A 1,243-nucleotide genomic window follows, 5' to 3' on the forward strand; every position below is an offset into this window, starting at 1 on the left:
AGTGAGCTGAGATCAGACCGCTGCACTCCAGCCTGGGTGACAGAGCGAGACTCCATCTCAAAAAAAAAAAAAAAAAAGAAGAAGTAATCAGGATAGTGCTTTCCTCTGTGGATCAGGAGGCTATCATGGGAAGAAATGGTGGGGGCCCCAGGGAACCCAGTTCTCCTTCTTTGTGTAGGACATTTTTACAGTGCTGTGTTAACCTGCACATACGAACTTTATGCATTTTTTTCCTGCATTTTATATGTCACAATAAAACATGTTATAAAAACAAAAAATAACCAGTGAAATACAAGTAATTTACAAAGGCACACCTGAAAATAGGAGAGATGAGGCTAGGCACCGTGGCTCACGCCTATAACCCCAACACTTTGGGAGGTCAAGGCAAGAGGATTGGTTGAGCCCAGAAATCTGAGACCAGCCTGGGCAACATAGCAAGACCTTGTCTCTACAAAATATCATTTAAAACTTAGCCAGGCATGGTGGCGTGCACCTGTAGTCCCAGCTACTCAGGAGGGTTGACTGAGGCAGGAGGATTGCTTAGGCTCAGGAGTTTGAGGCTGTAGTTAGCTATGATTGCACCACTGCACTCCTGCCTGGGCAACATAGTAAGACTCTGTCTCTTAAAATAAAAGAGGGGGTGACACAGCTGCTTAGGGGACAGTTTCAGGGGTTAAATACCCCAGAAACAGAGTGACCATCCAGGGCGTCCTGTGTGAGAGGCAGCTCCAGGCAGCAGCCCTCCCCCTATCCCCACCCTCCTTTCTTCTTCCCTTCCCTCCCCTGAGCCCCCAGTATGGAAGCTCAAAGCTCAGAGTGGATTTATGGAGGCCAGGGTGGTGTGGTGAAAACAGCAGGAACCCACTCTCAGGGAACTATTAGCACCCCAATCACCAGGTGGATGGGTGAAATTGAGCTCCTTTCAGTTCAGTTATGAGCCCCAGGGACATTCATGGCTATTTACTGCTAGCATCTGTTCTGACTGGTTGATGCCTGTGCCATTCAGTTGTCAAAGATGTTTATGATCAGCCCTGCTAAGATGCATTAAAACAGATGTGTATTAGTCCATTCTCACACTGCTAAAAAGAACTACCTGAGACTGGGTGATTTATAAAGAAAAGAGGTTTAGGCCAGGTGTAGTGGCTCACACCTGTAATTCCAGCACTTTAGGGGGCCGACGCAGGCGGATCACCTGAGATCAGGAGTTCCAGACCAGCCTGACCAACATGGAGAAACCCCATCT

At 47.8% G+C, this 1,243-nt stretch overlaps 1 pseudogene across 1 annotated transcript in view; it reads right to left on the reverse strand.

The window, feature by feature from the left end:
* Nucleotides 1-1,243, reverse strand: part of LOC105552131 — a 7,658-nt pseudogene that overhangs the window by 1,584 nt on the left and 4,831 nt on the right. The window lies entirely within an intron of this gene.

The sequence above is a fragment of the Mandrillus leucophaeus genome, unplaced genomic scaffold, assembly GCF_000951045.1.
Source record: "Mandrillus leucophaeus isolate KB7577 unplaced genomic scaffold, Mleu.le_1.0 Scaffold544, whole genome shotgun sequence".
NCBI classification, from domain to species: domain Eukaryota; kingdom Metazoa; phylum Chordata; class Mammalia; order Primates; family Cercopithecidae; genus Mandrillus; species Mandrillus leucophaeus.